This window comes from Acomys minous (assembly GCF_964271855.1).
Source record: "Acomys minous genome assembly, chromosome: 10".
Classification (NCBI taxonomy): Eukaryota; Metazoa; Chordata; class Mammalia; order Rodentia; family Muridae; genus Acomys; species Acomys minous.
Window position 1 is genome coordinate 45,794,854 of NC_140491.1, and position 22,756 is coordinate 45,817,609.

Genomic DNA, 22,756 nt, shown 5'->3' on the forward strand with positions numbered 1-22,756 from the left:
CCACACCCTGGTGCCTCACGCGTAAAAGAATGACAGCACTTGCTCTTCCATTTTGACTTAAACCCTCAGCTCATTATCCTGTTCCCACAACGCCCCATTGCCTGACTTTGGCCTGACCACTCAGCCTTGTCTCTCAAATTCTCTTTCCAAAGGTCTTGGTCTGGACTTTGGCCTCATCATTGCTGATTTGTGCTCGAATGTTCTTCCTTCAGCCTATGTCAAGCGTCTTCAGAATCCCTCCCTGGGGGAATTGTGTGTGAACACCGGTTTTATCTTGGACAGCTGCACTTCCTGCCCTGATGAGGCAGAACCTACTGTACTTTGAGTAGAATCACAGGTGAATCCTCACAGGCAGCTCACACGTGTGTCAGGCACGTAGTCGGAGCACGCTGAGCGGAAGAACTGATACAGTGCTGACAGGATGAGTGACACCTCATTAAATGGAGGAAGCTCCCAAGGTCACACAGATAGGCTGCACCAAGAGCTCAGTGGGTTTTAACCACTGAGCACATGAATTTTGCTTGGAAAATGGGTGCATAGAATAGGGACAAAAAAAAAAAAAAACTAAAGAAGTGATTTGATAAACCATATCATATACACGCATAAACCCCTTAAACAATAAAAATCTTAAACTTATAAAATAGAGGAAAGCTTATTTTTCTCCTTCAAGTTAAAAAAAAAAGCTGGCAAAGGAAACTCCCTAGCTAACAGTGTAACTAATTACTCGATTTTTGACAAACTGAAATTGCTGAGACCATGGAAGCTGTGTTTTCTGGTCATATGCTCCACGCATGCCTGTAGTCAGCTAAAGTAGTTGATATATATGGTTTCATCAGAGATCCCCTCATTTACAACTCAAAGCTGTCCAATACAATTCAAAACTGTCCACATCAGAATAAGATAGCGAAAATAGCCAATCTCGGAGGCCCAGAGTTTGTTACCTGTGAACACACAAATCTTTAATGGAGAATAGTCTTGGGGGGGGGGGCGGGGATGTTTAAATGAACACTAGAACTGATGAGGAAACTGCTGCCCGCAGTGAGTGAAGTTAGCGAAGATGGGCAGCCTGGTCCTTATACCCTGGGCCTTGCCTCTCACGTGTATTACATTTCAAACCCTTGGCCTTTGAGTACAAGGGCCTGAGGGCCTATTAACCCTAGCAAAGCAGACCTGGCCTCCAGCATCCCTCAGTCACTACCTGTTACAGGGTATGGGATGGCTGGTGTACCCCATCTCCTACCCTGAACTCTCCAGCCAGGGCGCTGAGTTGCGCTTCCTCCAGATGCTCTCCCCTATATAATCAGGCGTTTTGGTTACCCATCCCTCTTTTGTACCTTTGGCCTCCTGGCTGTTTTACTTGATTCCCTCCTCCCTTTCCTCACATGGTTCAGGGTCATGATCGCTCTGGATTCTCCCAAATGTGTCTGCCTCTGGCTATGCTTGCCTACATATCTATAATAAACTCTCTCCCTCTGCCATAACCAGGGACTGTCATGTCCTTTCCTTTCCTTTCCTTTCCTTTCCTTTTATTTATTTTATTCATTAAACCTGGAGCTTTCTCACTGCTGCCCAAAAGATCTGGGGAGACCAGTGGCCCTTTTCTTACCTGTAATAATCCGCTCCTTTGGGGTAAGTCAGTGTCCCAACCAAGGCATTCTTAGGCTCAGAGTTTCTCTCAGTGATGGCCAGTTTAGAGTGAAGGGTAGGTAAGCCAGAGCTCGCATGCCTCTTGATCCAGCAATGTGGAATCAGGAATCAGGAATACTTGCTCTGGCAATCAGCAATACTTGCTTCTAGAAAAAGAACAAAACAGATGGCGAGAAATACAGCAAAATCCAAAGCAAAAAGCAAGCAAGTCCAAACTTTTTTGTTGCCACATGTCACAACGCAGCATGAGACGTGAACTAAACAGATGCGTAAGCTATACGTAAGTACCACACTAGCATACTGCAGAGCTCAGCACTTTGTTTTCTTGTGACACATAGAGTACCATTAAAACCACACCCCACACCTCTCAAGGGTCATTCACTTGTTGTCTCGCTAATTTTGAGAAGGATGCTTTTAGTCTCTTTGGCTGGTTATAGAGATTGTGAATGTTTGTCTCTTTCATAGCTAGCACTGGTTTTTTGGCTGATTTTTCACAATGAAGAGCTACAGCCGTGTATGTGATGGGCGTCCTTCAGAGCACTTCCTCAGTTATAAAGCTCTGAGAGTTCGTTCTAACATAACTGCTGTAGCACAGCCAGGCCGGAGGACTACAGAAGCCTGCATTGAAAGGTATTAATTATAAAACTATAAAAGTAGCTGAACAAAAATCTTTCCATTCTTCCTCAGAAATACGATGTTTTCTACAGAAAATAAATAAATGTAGTAATCGTATTTCATAATATACAGGCTTTAGTCATATAGTTTTATATGCTCGTTAATACATATCAATAATAATACATTTAAATATTACATTGAATACAATAATACACTTAAATATTACAAATGAGTTGCATATGTATTATGTTGTAAATATACTATAGCTATATGTCTATAAGTAATAAATGTGAGCTTTGGAGAATATATTAATATGTGAATGCACATTTCTCAAAGGTGATACATATAGTATACACATACATATGCATACATAAACACATATATGCACACACACATATACATATATACACACACTAATACATATACACGTACGCTTACACACACACACACACACACACACACACACACACACACACACACACATATATATGTCACATCTTGGATTTGAATAAATCGAGATTGAAAACATTTTGGGCTATTTCATTTCCTCCTAGGAACGAGAACGAGAGCAACAGGAGGAGAGACATGCAGGACAGTCGCCATGTGTCCCTTGTAGAACAGGGAGTGTAAACAGGAACCAAGGCTGCATGGGAAATCCAGGACTCATCAGGTCAGAGCCTTGTTCTGAGGCTGAACAATTTTGGACTAAAATCTTTTTCAAAAAATTAGATGCTTATCTGCAATAAGTCACAGTCCTTCCAAAATTACTTTTTATTAATATTTAAATAGCCTAGCGGGTAGTTTAATGTTCAAACCAGTAAAAAAAAAGGCCATTATTTCTACCAGTGGTTTATGATTCTGGCAAGGATTCCAATCTTAAGACTTCCAGGTCCATCTTTGTCTCAAGCAATAGTCACTGTTTCACTTTTACATTAAACCAAATAGAACTTGGTTCTAGGAAAACTTGAGCTTGGCAACATGGTAAAATAAGCAATAAACATCTGTGACTTAGAACAAACCAAAACAAGTTGATGCTGTCCAATTCTCTAAAGCAGGAGTTTATTCCACTTACTTTTGCTTAAAATTGATATAAAAACCAGAATGACCTGACCTTGGCATGCACTTTCTATGCTTGGAAAAAGCCTCCGGAGTGGAAGACCCATTTAACATCCTGGCTCTGTCCTTCCTTGGGGTTATTGCTAAGACACTTCTCAGAGGGAAAATCAGAGAGGTCCAAATCTCTGTTCTTTGGAGAAGACTATAGTAACTGAAGAGGTTCAGAAATTTGTTATTTTTCCTACACTTGCTAACATTATACAGCAAAAGTACCATTAGGTTCTCTAACTAATTGTGTAAAAACTTTCAGAAATGAGTATTGAGTAGAAAGAAAAATATGTGTGGTAATGAGCACCAGAAAGTTGCACAGATGAGGTCTGGGTGGGACCAGAGAACACAGCTGTCTTTCCTAAGCTGGAAAGCCAAGGGATTCTGTAGATGCTGGATTTCTCATTGCACAGGTTTTTAAATCAATAAATTGGGGAGCATCTCCGAGGTTGCTAGTTCAGAAAAGGCCATATTTCTAAACATCTAAGCGAAATTTAAAAGACAGGAAAAAAAAACCCCACAATTTGAGCTAACTTTAAAATCCTAGCTTTATTTAGTTTTTTTAAAAAAGCAACATTTTTCTAGTCTGCTGTTCTGCAGCTATATAAAACATTCTGAACAAGACGAAAACTTGGAAAGGAAAGGGCTTGTTTCAGCTTACGCTTGCAGGTGACGATCCATCCCTGAGGGGAGTCAGGGCAAGAACTTGAGGCAGGAACTGAAGCCGAGTCCGTGAGGAACCCTGCCCAGAGTCCGGGTCCACCTGCCCAGAGACAGCACCATCCCAGAGCACATGGAGGTGGGGTGGGGTGGGGGGGAGCAGTGGGGAGTGTGCCCCTACATCAGTCAGTATCAATGCAACCCCTCATAGCTGAAGCAACTCTAGCTGAAGCAACTCTTCCCTCGTGGTTCCCTTTTCCCAGGTGACTTGGCTGTGTTAATTACCCAGGACGGCTTGATCATACTCCTTGGTGGCAAATCATGTTTCTCGAAAAGGTAGTAAGTACATCTAGATGACTAGAGATGTTTTACACTCTGTGTAAAAAAAAAAAAAAAGAGCTTGCCTTACATCAATTTAGTGTTTAAAAGCAAAACTATTATCTAAATGATTTGCTGGGAGCCTGCAGCAAAGACCTGCAGAATCCCAGGCCAGGCTCCTTCAGGAACCAGCTGAGATTACCCACTCACACATCTTCAGTTGTGAGGCAAGAGGTACAGACTACAGGCATCAGCACCAGCACCGGACACCGCTCAGCTAAAATATGTGCTTCCATCTATAAGTTATAAGAGAAGAGAAACAAACCAAGATGGAAAAGTGGGTGCACTTGGCTTGGAGAGTCCCTATAAATAACAACCCCAATCCTAATAGCATTTTCCCCTCTACACATATCCTAGCTTTTTACAGTTTAAAATCCTTCTAAATAATGATCTCATGGTTGGAACAGATGTTCTGGAAAGAACTAAGGTGGAAAGATGGGAGACAGATGTCCTTTATCTCTGAAGCCATGCTTCCTCCATCTTTGAGAAGATACATGTGGCAGATTGGTATCACTGGGTGCTAGTTACGAATGCAAATTTTCAGGGCTTACACCAAGCCTGGCTTGTTAGTTAGTTCCTTCTCTATTGATGTAATAAGATGCCATCCAAGGCAGCTTATAAAAGGAAATGCTTAATCGGACTTACGGTTTTGGAGGGCTAGAGTCTACAATGGTAGAGTGAAAGCATTGCGGCAGGAACAGCTGAGAACTCACACCTCAAGAAGGCAGGAGGCAGAGACAGGGCACACTGGGAATGATACCACTCTTTAGAAACCTCAAAGCCTGTCGCAGGCGATCTCCTAATCCTGCTCAAACGGTTCCACCAAGTACATCTAAATCTATGGGAGCCAGCCTCTCTCATTCCAACTACCCACCGCTGGTGATCCTTGAAGTCGCCCTGACATGCTTTGTTCAGCAGGCTTGTTGGTCATTTTGATATACCAACAAGTACAGAGTCGCTGTCATATCACTGGAGCAGATGGTGTGACAGAGAGGAGGTAATCACACAGGGATGAGTGTAGGGAGGAAGGAGAGCAGCTAGAGTACTTATGGGAGACAAGCAGGTTTTATCTGGATAAACTCGGTTCTGGAGAACTGAAACAGTGCTCAGCTAACATCCAGAAAGGTGTTGTTTTGTGGAAGGGCACAGAGACTATTAGGCACGCAAAGTAGTCAGAGTTAGAAAACACATCCAGAATGGCTACTGCTGGTACAGGTGGAAAATGCAGGAAAAAAAAATAATAGTACAAAGATTATCAAGTGCTATGTAGCTGCAGACGCTAGACCAGAGATTGTCTGCCATGCCCTAGATCATGCGTATGTAACTGAATAATGACAGAGATCTTACACATAAGTTACATTTTACTACTCCTCCAAATGAGTTTTGGGGGTTAATAAATCATAGATATCACAGCTAAGATTTGTCTTCCATCCATTCTGATAATTTTTTAAAGCCAGGTTAAGAGATCACTATGGTAGGGTTGGAGAGATGGCTCAGAGGTTAAGAGCACCAACTGCTCTTCCAAAGGTTCTGAGTTCAATTCCCAGCAACCACATGGTGGCTCACGACCATCTACAATAAGATCAGGTGCCTTCTTCTGGAGTGCAGTTGTATATGCAGGCAAAACACTGTATACATAATAAATAAATATTTTTGAAAAAAGAGGTCACTATGGTAATTAGAGAAGAGAACATATAAGCAGGTTAGTATTACATTGCTCCAGACTTCATCTTCTACAGGCACTATACTCACCGAGTGGGAATTATCCAATGCCCTGCATGCAGGTAAGAATTGCTTCTCTCATCTTGTTTACCGCAATGACTGCTTTTAAAGCTCTGTGTTTGAGGGATGGTGCTATGGGGTAAAAGCTTCCTGGTGCTGTCAGCACAGATTTGGAGTGTCTCACAATAGTGTCAATATCAAATAAGCTTCAAAAGAAATTAGAGTTTTATTTAAACTGTAACATATGTACTTTTATTTAGAAAATATGACTCTCAAGCATTTGACAACCTGAAGCATTAACAATTATTTTTAAAATATATTTTTAAAAATACAGCAAGAATGACCACTAAACAATCAGGAGTTATATAAATGTTACATTCATAGTGTTTTGGCTGTTTGTATTTGGCAACCTTGAAGAAAACATCTTTCCTATCTTAGTGCATCTAAAATTCTGAATGTAAATCAATATCTATCATTTCTCTTCTCTATCAACTTAAAACATCTATCTAGACCTAAAAACATCTTAACCTCTAAGTAGCTAAGCTTAACTGTTAAGACTAAACTATCTGGTCTTCAACCCCATCAGAGACTTGAGAAGGAATAAAAGTAATTACTTGAGTAAACAGGAAGTGCAGGTTAGCAGCTTCCAAGGTGAAAAAAAAATGACAGAGACAGTTTGCTGCCTGGACAGTCACCCATAACTCTCTATAATGTTGGAGCATCATCTTCAGCCTTCTGGCCCAGTATATCTGATGAACGTATTTGCAAGGCAGGAACTATTGAGGACTTGTTTACCCTGTCTTGGCAGAGTTTGGCAGTTGACTCTGCCTGCATCCAAGCTTGCTTATGTCCCATTTCCCTTAAGGGTGGGGGTGGGTAGGTTTTTGGTTGCTTTCTTGGCCTATTTTCTTGTTTATTTTCATTGGGAGTTGGTTATAAGTTACTACTGCTCTTATTCAGAGAAGAAAGGAGGTTGGACTCAGAGATGTCTCTCTTTTCCTTTATCTTTCTCTCTTAGGTTTGGAGATAGGAGCTGAAAAGAAAAAAGAGGGGGAATATAGAAATATATAGGGAGAATAGGACAAAAAGTAGACTATTGAATCTACTCCTCAATTTAAGGCCTTAATTGTTGCTCATAAGGTTATTTTTAATTCATTGGAATAGAATTTTGATGCAAAATAAGTTTAATTCTCATACATTGGTATAGAATTAACAATTATAATGAGACTCATAAATGTGTCCTGAGTCAAATGCAGAAATGAGACCCTTGTAAAATTTGGGGCAGGGGGAGTGTTGAACAATGTTTATTCAATGTAAAGCAACCCCAGCTCCATGGGGAAGAAAGTTCCAAGAATAACAGAGAATAACACAAATTAAATACCCGCTCACACATTTGCAGGCACACACACACACACACACACACACACACACACACACACACACACACACACACATGCACATACCCCACACCATGCCCCCCCCCCCACTCTCACCAACCACACATCCAAGTTCCAGCAGTGATAAACACCTGCTTCTCTCCAGCCTGAGTGGCAGCTAGCAGGACCTCACAGTTGAGAAGTGAGGCTTCAGGATGGGTCCTCATAACAGCCTTGTCCCTCCATGTCCCTCCCTTGCTGGAGGTCAAAGTGAGCCAGATGGGATGCCTAGGAGGTAGTTGTCAACTCTTTCCCACTCTACCGCAGACGTTTCTTGGCTCGCATCTCATTCATGGCCTCTTCTATGGAGCGAGTGTCGCGCTTGTTGGCCCCCGGCACACAGCCATAGGTCTTGTTGGCTTGTAGCATGTGGGCTGCATCAGGCTCACCACCAGGTGTCTCTGCTGGGCTGCTTCCTCCTCGGGCTTCTGAGGCAGTTCCTTTAGCTTCTGCTTCTATTCCGCCTTCTGTGGGTCCCACTCCCCTCCATGATGGTAGGAGTCTAGCTCTTCACAGGAGGTTGCAAACTCCTTTTTGAAGATCATGACATAGCGACAGTCATCATCTTCTTCAAAGGAGAAGGACGTGAGGCCAGCTGCCTCTACCACATCATGTAGTACGCTCCTCTCTATCTTGTTCATTGGCTGCAACTTTTTCTTGATCTGTCCGCTGTCCTGGATGAAATCAGACACCTCTTTCTCCACCGTTTTACAAAACTCCACTTTTTTCTGTTTGTCTTGCTCCGGTAGTTTCTTCAGGCATGCAGCCTGCTCTCGGGCCTTGAGGGCCGACTCTCCTGGTCACCAAGGCTGGGTGGCTTCTCCGTGGAGCTCAGGATGGAGCCCAGTACGTCCGCCATCTTGGGAATGACTGAGATGGGGCCCTTGTAAATTATAATCCACAGGAAATGTACGTCTAATGTAGGCTTACAAGTCTCCTTAGAGATGGCAGAGTGGCTCTAGGCTTATCAATGCTTGGGTTTGTTTGGATATATGTACACGTCTTTAGAGAGGAGGTGTTGGCTAAATAGGTAATAGCCAGGAGAACAGGATGAGGGAGACACTGGCCGGTTCAAGTGGACTGCAACAGACTGATGGGCTGTGATTGCAATCGCCACAGTAGAGGAGTGCTCTTGGGTTGCATCATTCCCGTTTTCTGACTGGGTTCAACAGGTCTTGCTGTATTTGTTTTTCAAACATGGAGACAAGTGCTTGTAGACCAACTCTGTGTTCCCATGCACAGGAGAGGGTTTCTGTTGAGCTGATGGCATGGCTTTTTCTATACTTTTTGTCCCTTTATGAAAACTTTCGTAGCACTTTTAATAGAATTAACATTTATTTATTATTCAAAGTGTTTCCTTAGGAAGAAGCAACTTAGATGTCTTAAGTAATGGAAACTTGGCATAAGGCAAGAACATACCTGGTGAGGAAGGAAAACCATCTTGATACCATCTGCTCTTCTGGAATTATTCTTGGACAGACCGTTAAATAACAAGTACCACTTGGCCTGTTATTTATTTATTTATTTGTTTTGTTTTGAAAGGGCACATTAAGAAAGGCTTGGGAGGTAAAGAAGACAGAAAAATAGCCTACCCAGATAGCATCTTTATTGGGTGTGGGATGGGAGTTAAGACTTGAATTAGGGACTGGAGTTATGAAATTCCTGGTTATACCACCATGCTCCACAGGCAGAGGACAAGAGCCTGGCAGCATGTCATGGAGGGCTGGCAGGTAGACAGTGTCTACAAAAATATCTGGTGCTCCTTATATGCTACCTAAAAACTTCATAGAAGTCAAAAGAAATAGATCAAATATAGTGATGTATTTTATTGAACTCACTAATCCAAGCTGTTATTTAATATATGTAAGATTAATCCACATAAAAGTTTTTGTTTTACGTGATATTTGTTTTTGAGACAGCATCTTATTGGTTGTCATCAAATTTGGGAATGTAGCTACCTCAACCCTACAAGAGCCAATATGACATGTGTCCACCACCATGCACAGCCGATAAAAGCTATTGATGAGATTTATATTACTTTCCTTGACCAAGTTTTCAAAACCTACTTAGTTGTTAATGTATGGAGTATATTTTAATTAGATGGTGAATTTTCATCATATATATATATATATATATATATATATATATATATATATTACCATAAATATAGTGTACCATAAATATAGTACCATATATATAGTGTACCATAAAATGTAAAGTTAAAAGGTAGATTTATATGCTCAACTATGTTAAAGAGTCACTTTCTAGTAGCCAGACTAAATATCAGTATTGTCTTAATCTGAAGAACTGAAAACACCAACACCAATGAAACTTAAGCTCATTGGCTGCACTTATTACATTTCTATGACTTGGTAGTCATGTGTGTCCAGTGGATAGTGCATTAGACAGCACTGGGCTGGTGAAAAACAACTGGAAGGAGCAGAAACATTCAGAAAATTGGAGTTGTACTCATAAACATCGTGTAAGGATTTACACAGGATAAATTGTAGCAAAACGAACCCAAGAGGATATAAATGATAACTTAGAAAGAAACATGGAAACATGGACAGTGATGAGAGAGCTGGTAAGAAAGCAGCGGGGGGAAAAGGCTAGACCCCTGTAGGAGTAACTGAATGGGGACAATAGAAGGGAGAAAGGCACAGCTAAGATAGAGGGAAAGGAAAGGGTAGAAAAAGGGAGAAAGAAAGCCTTTAATTTTCTCTTTTCAAAATTTTTAATATTTTATTAATTTATTCATATTACATCTCCATTGTCAGCCCATCCCTTGTATTCTCCCATTACTCCCTCCCTCCCACTTTCCCCCTACTCCCCTCCCCTATGACTGTGACTGAGGGGGACTTCTTCCCCCTGTATATGCTCATAGGGTATCAAGTCTCTTCTTGGTAACCTGCTATCCTTCCTCTGAGTGCCACCAGGCCTTCCCATCCAGGGGACGTGGTCAAATATGGGTCACACTAGAGTTCGTGTGAAAGTCAGTCCCCACTCTCCACTCAACTGTGGAGACTGTCCTGTCCACTTGCTAGATCAGGATAGGGGTTCGAAGGTTACTGCACGTATTGTCCTTGGTTGATGCCATAGTTTGAGCAGGACTCCCTGGCCCAGATCCGCCCATCAAAATGTTCTTTTTGTAGGTTTCTAGGACCCTCTGGATCTTTCTATTTCCCCATTCTCCCATGCTTCTTTTACCTAGAGTTCCAATAGGATGTTCTCCCCTCTGTCCCACTTTCCTGGGAAGCGAAGACTTTCAATAAAAGAGCATTCAGAACATTTAGTTGCCCATAGTCAAACAAATAGTGCAACATTAGTTTTCCAAAGAGGAATAGGAAGTAGATAGAAGTTTACTAGTAGGAGGAGGCGGCATCATCCCAGGGAATTTCTGGTAAAGAAAATCTGTCTCTGACATAGGAAAATATGACCAAATAGGTGGCTAATATCTTTTGGCAGCTTCTGAGTACTTAACTCTGTTCAGTATTTCCTTGCAATTTTTTCTAGGTACCAACAACTAGTAGCATTATGACTGTATAAAAATGTATTTGAGAGACTCTCTCCTGATCATCGATAAACACTATTTCCATGTTTCATAGGATACACAAAAATTAAATATATGAGCAACAGTCCAAATGTACTAAAGCAGGTTCTAGAGAAGAGATGTGTAATTATTCTTGCAGATGTTGTGCCAAGAGTATCCATCCTTTTGACATTGCAAACTGACATTATTGTCTAAAACTATGTTAGGCCACATTTATATAGCTATGCTGGTGCACATAGGGCTTGGTGGACTTCAAGTGGGACACTGCTGCAAGCAATGTAAGTTGTCATTATTTGGAATAAGAATTCTGTAAAACATTCTGTTAAATCTTGACTCCATTTAGAGAAATTTGAGCTCCACAATGAATATGTTTCTCTCTACTTTGATAATGAAAACATTTTAAAATATTTTTCTCACAATGTTCATTGTTTATAAGAAGTAATGCATTGCTTTCTTAGGATTCCTTTGCTTTAAAGAGTGGAAGTAACAGATGGCAAATATAAAGAGAAAGGCCTCCTAGTGGCTAACATCCTTATGAATGACAAGATGAGCCCAATCAATCAAAATGAGATGTAGTGGAGGTTGAAAGTTGTTTCAAACTCTTCAAAATCAAGGACTCAGAAGAGTTTGGACAGTCAGAGAAAGAGTGCCTCAGGCTGTTGGCTGGTTTATAGGCTCTACAGGAGTCTGATAGTAGGGATGACCTGGGACACTTGCTGTCCAGATGGAGAAGAGAGACATCAATGAAGGACACTCATAGGTTAAGCCACAAGTGTGGGGTAGCATCCCGAGAGAGGAGTCTCAAAGGGCAATGCAGTGAGAGCAGTGGCTGTCTCAAAGGAGCGTCAGAGAAAGGACACTTTAGTTGATCTCAAATACCGTGGAACTCTTACTTAGGAAGGAAGGGAGGGAGGGAGGAAGGAAGGAGCTTGAGGTTCCACTCACTCAATTTTCCCTAAGATAAACTTCTGCTCTCAGAAGTTCTTGGAGAATTTACAGAAAGGTTAAAGAACGTGGCTTGTACATAATCTCTTCTAGCTAACAGGAAGGAAAGAACGTTTAACAAGCAATTTTCTAAACCAGTGTTAGTCCCAAACCAAATTCACACAAAATGAGCACGAGGCTGAAAACAACAGAGCCATACTGCTCCTGAATGTGGATGTTAAAATTCTTAACAAAATATGAATATCATTAAATAAGTATGCATTATATAACATGGACTACTAGCATTATTGAATTTTTGTATAATAATCACATCATGCAAAGCTAAGATGAGATTTTTCTAAGAATATACAGTTGTAATTAACATTTGGTTCTCAACATAGTCTATCATGCTTAGCCTAAAGAAGGAAAAAACACACAAGAAAATCAATGAAAACATTAGTTAACAAAATCTTATATCAGTTTATTACAGAACTTTCAGAAAAATAGAAACTAAGAGAGATCTTTCAACTAGATAGGAAACATCTCCAAATGCCCACAGTAAATGTTGCAATGGATAATGATAAGTTCTTTTTCTAAGATAGCAAATAAAAAAGAATATCTGTTCTTACTGTTCCTATTCAATAAAATACTGGATGTTCTAGAGCAAAAGTATGGGAAGAAAAAGTAATGAGCAGCAGAGACTGCGACAGCAATTTCAAAAACATTTACTATTTGTAGATGCTGTGATTGTCTGCATAGAGAACACCAGGGAAATAAAATAGAAGCAAAACCTCCTGGAAGCAATAAACAAGCTCAAAAAGTTTAACACACAAAAATCTAACTTTTTAAAAGCTAACAATGAATGAATGAATAATAAAATTCTGAAATAAAACAACACTTAAGTTGTTTGAAAAGAAAGGTAATATTTAGGTACAACCCAATCAACATGAGTAGGATTTGCTATTAAAAACTACAGAAGCCTTATGAAAGAAAGAGATTTCTAAATAAATGGAGAAGCATAGCCTGTTAATTGATGTACAGACACAGGAAGGAAAAGAAATTGCTTTCAAATAGACAAAAAACATTCTTAGTAGACATAGAAAAGAGTGTTTTAATCATTTATGGAAAGATAAAGGAACTAGATTAAAATAAATTTGAAAAATAATAAAATACAATAAAACATTGTTTCTTTCTTGATTGAAAATTAAGATGTATTTATTTATTCATTTATTAAATTATTTTCTCATATATTACGTTCTAGCTGCAGTTTCCCCGTCCTCTCCTCCCAGCTCCTCCCCCTACCTCTCTTCCCCCCATCCATTCCTCCTGTTTCCCTTCAGGAAAGGGCATATTAACCCTCCCAGGGATGTTAACCAAATGCGGTATATCAAGTTGCAATAAAACTAAGCACATCCCCTCATATTAGGGCTGGAAGAGACAACCCAGTATGAGAAAAAGGATCCCAAAAGGAGGCAAAAGAGTCAGAGACAGTTCTTGCTCCCACCATCAGGAGTCCCACAAGAAGACCAAGCTACGCAAGTAAAACGTATATGCAGAGGGCCCAGGACAGTCTCATGCCGGCTCAGCGGTTGTCAGTTCAGTCTCTGTGAGACACTGGAACCCCGGGTTCCTGGATTCTGTGTGTGTATGTGTGTGTGTGTGTGTGTGTGTGTGTGTGTGTGTGTGTGTGTGTGTGGTGTCCTTGACCCTTTTGGATCCTTCAAACCTTTCTCCCCCTTTTTTGCAGGATTTAGGGAATTCTGTCTGACTTTTGGCTGTAGGTCTCTGCATCTGTTTCATCAGTTGCTGGATAGTGCCTTTCTGATGGTGATTACACCACGCTCCTGTCTCCAAGTATAGCAGAATATCATTAGGAATCATAGTAAACGTGACCATCTTACCAACAGCAATCTACAGAGCCAATCAATCCCCTTCAAAATTCCAACACAATTCTTTACCTTGAAAGAACAATAATAAACTTCATATAGAAAAAAACAGAAACCAAGCTAGCTAAAATCACTGTATATAATAAGATAACCTTTGGAGGTATCACCATCCCTGATTTCAAACTGTACTACAGAGAAATAGTAATAAAAACTGCATGGTATTGGCATAAAAGGAGACAGGTTGATCAGTGGGATTGAACTGAAGATCCAGACATAAATTCACACACCTACAGACACCTTTCTTTCTTTCTTTCTTTCTTTCTTTCTTTCTTTCTTTCTTTTCTTTCTCTTTTTGCACTAACCAAGGACAATACAAGTAGTAAACATCGAACACAGACACTTTAACAAAAATAAAGAAAGAAAGAAGCCAAAATTATACAATAGAAAAAGAAGGCAACCCCAACAAATGGTGCTGGTCTAACTGGATGTCATCAAGTAGAAGAATACAAATAAATCCGTATCTATCACCCTGCACAAAACTCAAGTCCAAGTGGATCAAAGACCTCAACATAAAACCAGATGCATTGAACCTGATAGAGGAGAAAGGGGAGAATAATCTTGAACACATTGGGTCAGGAGACAACCTCCTGAACAGAACCCTGTTTCTTAATTAGGACTTCTTATATCGCCAGAATATTCAGTATGGAACTATTGCTTGATAGAAGATGGATATCAACAGAACAAAGACGAGCCTAGATATACATAAATGTGGCTGGGTTTTCATATAAATGGAAAAAGAACTAAGTAACAAACTGTCCAATAACATGTTTAACAGCCAATGCTCTACCAGCTTCTTTTCAGGGACCCTCCAGCTAAGATACCTGAAAAACTTGCATCAGGCATCTGGTCCAAGCAATCTCAGGCACTGGACACTAGGTGACACAGAGAGAAAATTTAGAATAGCGCCTGTATCCTTCAAAACTAGACCAATGGAGCAAAATGGCAGCCCAACCACACTATGATTCAGTCCTTTCCTGAACACTATGAACATCTCCATTGAGAAAAAGCAAGATGAGCAAAAAGAAAGAAAAAAAAATAAACCAACACACTAACTCCAGACTCAGAGATCTCAGCATAGAAATAGAGGCAACATGGGAAACCAAGATAGCACAGCTCCTCCCAAAGTTACTCATGCTGTAGTAATGGCCCCTAATAAAAATTACCTGGAAGAAACTTCCAGACAAAGAACTTAAATGAATCATTCTAACTCTGTTCGAGCAGTTCAAAGAAAACATGAATATACTCTGATAGAAAAAAACTCAAAGAGATAAAAGAAATTAAGGAATAAATTGGGTCAGTCTGAGTTATCAAAATGGAACTCAACAGAGTTAGAATTGCTGAAAAACAATCCAGAATGAAAGAACAGTGGCAGTAAAAAAGACAGTAAGCTGGAGGTTGAGGGGGAGTCACCTGCGTGGAAATCTTCACCACTAGAATGAATCAGTGTAAAACAGAACACTGGGATTGGAGGACATGGTAGAGGAACTAAATGTAAAAGTCAGTGATAAACTTAGAAAAATACATAGGTAGAATACAAGAGTTTTGGGACACCATCAAAGACATAACCTTCAGATAATTAGCATAGAAGGAAAAGAATGCTATACCCAACTGAGAGAAATAGCTTCCCGTCCTAGCACAAGAGGCCTACAGAGTACTAAGTATATAGAACAAGAAAATACACTTCTAACTAAATACTTCTAACATTAAAAAGATGAAATAAAGAAAATTGAAAGCTGGAAGAAAAGTCAGGCTGGAGCGAAAGTTCAGCTGTTAAGGCTGGGCTCATATCCACAATACCAAGTTATAAAGAAAGACCCATCTGAAACACCTTAGTACTTTAAAGAAACTTTTAAGCCAGAAGGGCTTGGACAGATTAATTCCAACCTCTGAAAGCTTACAATTGCTGAAGGATAAATAAAGCGTTTCCATGATCAGATAGACCCACGGTATTTACAACAGTTAAGCAGCTCTGGGGGTGGGGGGGGTGACACTGGAAGGAAAAGTTTAGTCTGAAGACAGGAATAAACACACCTAAAAATCAAGGGAATAAATACTTAATGCTAGGACAGCTAATCAATAGATATGAAAACAGCACAAATAATCAAAATGACAGAAATTAATATGCATGTCTCAATACCTCCAATAAAGAGAAAGAGATAGTAGATTGAAATAGAAACAAGATCCATCTTAGACAAAAAAACAAAAAAAAACCAAAATAAGTGTCTCTAAGAAACATACCTCACCGTCATTGGTAGCGATTGTTTTGGGGTAGAAGGATAAACAAAGTTACATCAGGTGAATGCAATTATAAGACAAGCAGATATAACTATCCTAATATTTGACAAAACAGACTTCAGACAAAAACTAGTCCAAAGAGGTTGAGGAAGGTCATTTCATACTCATTAGAGTAATAGTCCTCCCCTCTCAAAAGTCACAATTCTAAACATACATGAATCCAAGAAAGGTGCACCTGATGTCATATAACAAATACTGCTAGATCTAAAAGTACAAATTAGCTTCAGCACAGCAATAGTTGGTGAGTTCAGAAGTCCACTCTCCTCCCTAGACGAATCATCTGAATGAAAAACAAATGCTGCAATATTGAACCTAGATGACAGAGCACCCTACAGCACACCTATACAAGAGTTCACAACAACAGCAAAGAACACACCTGCTTCTCAGCTACCGACCCAACTTTCTCCAGCACTGATCACATAGCAAGTCTCAACAATAGAGACATTTAAATAGTATTCTGGAGCTGGAGAGATGGCTCAGCGGTTAAGAGTACTGGCTGCACTTCCAGAGGTCCTAAGTTTAATTCCAGCAACCACACGGTGGCTAACAACCTTCTAAAATGGGGTTTGGTGTCCTCTTCTGTCACACATGCAAGTAGAACACTCATTTAAATAAATAAATATTTAAAAAATAAATAAATAGTATTCTGATTTCTAAGTACACAAGCTCATGGAGATTAAACAGCACACTATGGAATCATAACTGGGCCAATTAAGAAACCAAGAATATTTTTTTAATTCCTGAAATTTAATAAAAAATGAAGCCACATCACACTAAATCTATAGGAAGCAATGAAGGCAGTACTATAACAAAAGTTCACAGGGCAAATATCTATGTCAAAAAAATTTCAGAAATCACAGATTAGTAACAATGATACATCTGAAGGCCTTGGGGAAACAAGAACAAACACCATCCAGAAACAATAGATGGGAGAGACAATCAAACTCAGGGCCCAAGACAATGAAATAGAAATAAAAAAAAAAACAATACAAAGAATCAATTAAAAAGTCGATTCCATGAAAAGTTAAGATCGACAAGTCCTTAGCCAAATTAACCAATGAGAGAAATGACTCAAATTAATAAAGTTAGAAAAATTAACAAAAAGGGGGGCAGAGGAGGATAAAACAGATAGTCAGAAAATCAAAAGGACACACTTTAATGGACTCATTTGTTTGTTTCATGGTTCCACGCACTTGGAGTACTTTTCCAGTTCATTTAACCCAAGGTTGTATCTATATCAGAAATATGGTATCTACTTAAATCAATAAATGCTGTACATCACATAGTCTCAAAGATAGAATTAACAGGTTTAAAAGGCCAGCAGGAAGGAATGGGCTCCTAAGGTCTCACCCGATATTGGCATTTAATGACTGCTGGGGAAGAGAGTCACTTTTCCTCAGAGGGTGGTCACTGGTAGTTGCTTATGCTCCCGATGGATGACCTCATGGATGTGTACACAGGGGCAGGACTGGTTGGAGTCAGTGGGTTATGAAAGATGCGCTGGAGATGAAACTGGAAGGAAGATGTTTTAGGGGCAGGGAATGAATTGGTGGGAGCAGGTGGGTGTGGATGTTATTAAGACACATTACAAAACACATAAAAATTTATTAGACAAATGAAACCTAAAATATATATTTGTTGTTGTCGTTGTTGTTGTTGTTGTTGTTGTTCTTGCTGTTGCTGTTGAAGGACTTCAACAAATATAATCATTGGTCATCTGCAGTCCAAAACCCAAATTTTTATCTATCAATATATAAACATTGATCTATGATGATTCTGAGATTCACTGACTCTATAAGAAGACTTACTGGATTTGGAGCAAATATCTCAAAAAAGTGCATAACTGGTGACAGAAGACACATTGCTTTAAGAGTCCCCTTGCCAGCTGCCAGGGACACACAAAGGACGGATTATCAAGGTCAACTGCAAGAAGGATATGAATTTCTTGTTTTTTTTATTTGGAATTTGGTTGATAAATCTCATAGTAAGTATAAGAAAACACACCCAGTGTTGGTCCAGAGGAAGAACCAAGGGGATCTGAGATGCAGAATTATTTTAGAGAAACTGTCTCTAGAAAGTCAAGCTCTTCTAGAGCTTAGTAACTTTTTTCTGTCGTTTTCTGCATACCCTATGACATCAACAATGTCTCTCAACATTTGTATGATTATACAATTATATGGGTGCACATGCTGAGACAATTGAGGGCAACTAAGAACCGCAATTGGATTGCCAGGCCAGTGAACATTCAAGCATGTGGAGGATGCTGGTGCTTTGGAGAAAGAGAAGACAAACTTCATACCAACATCAGGATTTTCTCTCTTGTATTTTTCTCTTAGCTAATGATTTCTGGCATTCCAAGAGTTTTCTAATTGACTATGAGAAGTTGTTGAGATAGCACAAGGTTGCCTAGAACAGACTCACTCTTAGCAATTATCTACTTTACTAGCTCAGTATTCAAAGCTTTCCAAGAGCCAGGTACATTCAACCTTTAATATGCAACAATAGATACGGGTCAATAGTGAAATAAATGCACCAACAGATGTTGATAAATATTGAAATGAATGCAACAAGGTAGGAAGGGGAAGAATGATGGCATTCAAGACAACATCAATACACTTGGCCTGTCAAGGCAATGAGCAGTGTATCCCACTTGATTGCCTCAATGGACAGCTGAGGAATCTAATGCAGGTAAGCAGGCATATGGCTTGTTTACTGGAAGAACATAGATGAATTAACTCCACAATGGTCACAATTGCATTTGTGTTTTAGTAGTTTATCAGTAAGCATCAAATGAGCTTTGATACCTCATGGATAAAGCTGACATTGTGCACCATCTCTCTCCATAGGAGTGACCTTCTTTCTTTGTTATCAAATTAATAATAATAATGACATGGTGATAACGATGATGATGATGATGATTATGGTAAGAAAGATTTGTTTCTTGCAACTAATGGCAGTAGGGTTTGCATAGATCTTCCTAGATCTACTGTCAATTTCTTCCTGATCTGTTTTCTTTTGAAAGTATATTCTTTCTTTTCTTAATTAAGTATGAACTGAGCAGAGGGCCTTCTTTTTTGAAGACCACATCACTGAAAGAGGGAGAAAAAAAGTGACTTTTCAATTGAGAAATGGTTCCTCAGCTAGTGAGGGCAGAGTGAGCTCGTAAACCCAGCTGTAAATGACCCCTGAGCTCTGTGGTCTTGCTTCCCCACAATTGCAACATTAATCTACTCATGAGGAAAACCACAAAGTATCCTAACAGCTGTCAAGGTGACCAACAACAGAGTGTATCTGGGAAACCGTCATGAGTGAGACCATCCTAACAGCTCCCAACAACCAAAGTGGACTCCTGAGGCCAAACTCTTTGAACAGGATACAGTATGGAGACTGCCACTGTTTAATGAGTGTATATTGGATACACCAACTGGTAATGGTGGCAGCTTCTAGGCCAGAGACTACAGATATAATAAGCCTTAATCTGGGACCCCAGAATCTCTGTACTTGGCCACTATCTATCAGAATAAATGTCACAACTAAGGAGGTAAACTGTTACAGTGATGGGATACAGGGTTACAAAGTGGAAGACACTGAGACACTGTAGAGAGCAAAGGTGTGCTTAGGAAGAGACACAACCACAAGATGCACCAAGTTGAATGGTTTCATGCTGTGGGAAGTTAGAGAGGTTGAAAGAGATGTGCCCTTGAGGGTCAACTAAGTTAGGAGATTGTCAGCAAAAAGCACCAGATAAGCACTTTAGACTTTATTGTCTGTTGTTTTTTTAGTATAGTCTAGTCTTTTTTAAAGGAAGCTTTAGTTTTTAAGTAGTAAAAGATACTTCAAAGAGCTTAAGACTTAGATGTTTATGCCTTTTGAAACTTATTCCATACTACATGTAGAAAGAATTAATAAAAAACATTAACAAGGGCTTGGAATATGACTCATGGGTAGACCACTTGCTGAGCAAGCACAAGGCCCTGGGTTCCATCCCTAGTACTTTTTCTCCAAATAAAAGTGTTAATAGAAATTGTGATCACTGAAGTATCTGCTGGCTGAGACTGAAACACGAGCATTAATAATTGGACTGAATTTAGGAAGAGTCTTTCTGGGGAAAAAAACAAATGAAAGTCTTTCTCAAAACATATAATTGTGTGAAGTTAGTCACATGTTGTTGGAGCTCACACACTGGTCCATTGATACCCCCCTACCTTAACTACTACAGAACAACCAAGGACAGTCCTTATGTCCCAGCACCTGATGTAATGACCAAAAAGAGCCATCCCAAGCCTTCCCTTCAAATGCAGAACAAGATCCTTTGTCACAAGCCCTTCACTCTGCCATGTCCTTCACTGTCCTGCGCCTTCCTGTATGACCCTTTATGCTGTGTCATCTGTTCCCAGGAATTTGCAACTATGAGTATCTTCCTTCTAATCAAGATGATTATTCCTGTGCCTGTGTGTCTTGGCACATGCCCTGGCATCACTAACATACCATCTACCAAAGCAGCTCACGGCCCATCTCCGGGAGGCTGTCCACCCTTTCTGGAGACAGCGTGTATATACTTATAAGCTGTGACTGTTCAGGCCTCACTGTACCTCCCAGTTTCGATGGCTTTGTCTTTGTGCCCAAGTCTACAGTTTTCTGCTTACAAACTTCAGATGGTGGTTTCATCTCTCCCAGGATGAGAGCCTGTTCTAGGCATACTCTTGGCAAACAATGCAGTTTCAAAACGTGATTATTGAATAAGCAAGTGAGTAACATGGTTGGTGAAGATAAAATTAGAAATGAGAGATTTAAAGTCAAATCATTATATTTTCCCTCTTTGGGCCAATGACAAAATGGGTTTAATACATGGATACTGAGTATACTGCCAGATGCCTACTTTATTACAGGTCCTCAAATTTCTCTTGCACCTAAGAAAGAAGATTTATTGGTTTTCCACGTTTTGTCCCATTTGGGCCCTGAGACTTCAACATGGAAATAGAGCCCACCACATCTCATGGTTGAAAAGTTCACTCTGACCTGCTGTAAGCTCTTTGTAGTGGTTCTTAGAAGAAATTAGAATGAGAGGGCAGAACAGGATTTTTAATTTATTTCACATGTAATATATGGAGATTTCGTGTTTTTTTCCCTCAGCAACAATGCCTAGTAGCAGAATGAAGTTTGAAACCATCCCGAAAGACATGTCTCCTTAACTATTTTCTTGATAGAAGTGACAAAAATAATTAAATGAAAACAAAACTCTTTTTAGATGGCCCACAGCAAGTCTTTGTTGTTATTACTACTAGCCAATGCTTTAACCCAATGCTATAACCCAATGCTATACATAACCCAATGCCCAGGATATTGTCTCCCAATTTCACAATTACAAGCTCCAGAAATACAGCTCCTTCCTAGGGTCTCACAGCCACCCCTGTTCTGAAGTACACCTGTTGTCTGCCTGGTACCATGCATCATATACAGATTTTCTTTAAAGTCAGTGCTTCACCCTCCAGTGTATAGGACTCCTTAGAATGAGTCGCATTATGGAGAATGGATGGTCGCATTATGGAGTGGACCTTTCTGATGTGGTGAGTTGAATGAGAATGGCCCCCATAGGCTCACATATTTAATGCTTACTCACCAGGAAGTGGAACTGTTTGAGAAGGATTAAGATGATTAGGAGGTGTGCCATTGTTGGAGGAAGTGTATCACTGGGAGTAGGCTTTGAGGTTTCAAAAGTCTGTGCCAGGCTAATGTGGGTGACACACACTTGTAGTCCCAGCTCCTCTGGAGGCTAAGGCAGTAGGATCACTTAAGTCCAGGAGTTCTGGGCTCTAGGGTGCCATGTCTATAGAGTGTCTGCACTAAGCTTGGCACCAGTATGGTGACCTCTTGGGAGCAGGACACCATCTGCTTGCCTAAAGATGGGTGAACCAGGCCATGTCCTGAAATGGAACAGGTCAAAAGTCTCTGCTGAGCAAGTCATGGGGAAGAAGTCAGCGAGTGGAACTGTCCCATGGCTTCTGCTCCAGTTAGAGTCCTGCCTTGAGTTCTTTCTCTGACTTACCTTTATGATGGACTGAGATGGGACGTGTGAGCCGAAATCAACCCTTCCCTCCACAAGTTGCTCTTGGCCAAAGTCATTATAACAGCAACAGAAAGTGCAATACAGCATGTTTGAAAGTGTTCAACATCTCATTGTCAGGGAAATACAAAGTAAAATTACTTTGACATAGAACCACCCCCCCCCCCAATCGTGATGGATAAATCTGTGTTTTTCATTTAGAATACAGGTGCACAAGTAACAGAATTGCTAAGAGACTACAGAGGAGGGTGCTGATTTCAAAGGCAAAGTGAAAGAATAGAATGGTGTAAACAGTTAAAGAGGAACAACAAAAGAGAAATGGCTAAATGAGTCACAATATAGGAAGGCAAGTAGAGAAAAGAATATGGAGATGCTGGCCGCTAAGTCTGGTAGTGTAAGGGTCACCATGTGGTAT

At 40.1% G+C, this 22,756-nt stretch overlaps 1 pseudogene across 1 annotated transcript; it reads right to left on the reverse strand.

The window, feature by feature from the left end:
• Positions 1–7,629: 7,629 nt before the first annotated feature.
• On the reverse strand, positions 7,630–8,421 carry LOC311606900 (sperm-associated antigen 7-like; annotated as a pseudogene). The gene has a single exon. The product of its transcript is annotated as a sperm-associated antigen 7-like (transcript).
• Positions 8,422–22,756: the final 14,335 nt, after the last annotated feature.